We start from the raw sequence: 288 nt of genomic DNA on the forward strand, positions 1-288 counted from the left end.
CACACGTGGGCAGGGACACACCTGGGCATGGGCACACCTGGGAATGGACACACCTGGGAATGGACACACCTGGGAATGGACACACTTGGGAGTGGACACACCTGGGAATGGACAGACGTGGGCATGGACACACCTGGGCACGGACACACATGGGAACGGACACACCTAGGCATGGACACACCTGGGCACGGGCACACGTGGGCATGGACACACTTGGGCATGGACACACCTGGGCACGGACACACCTGGGCACGGACACACTTGGGCATGGACACACTTGGGCGTGGA

Source organism: Corvus brachyrhynchos, unplaced genomic scaffold (assembly GCF_000691975.1).
Source record: "Corvus brachyrhynchos isolate BGI_N302 unplaced genomic scaffold, ASM69197v1 scaffold85, whole genome shotgun sequence".
Classification (NCBI taxonomy): domain Eukaryota; kingdom Metazoa; phylum Chordata; class Aves; order Passeriformes; family Corvidae; genus Corvus; species Corvus brachyrhynchos.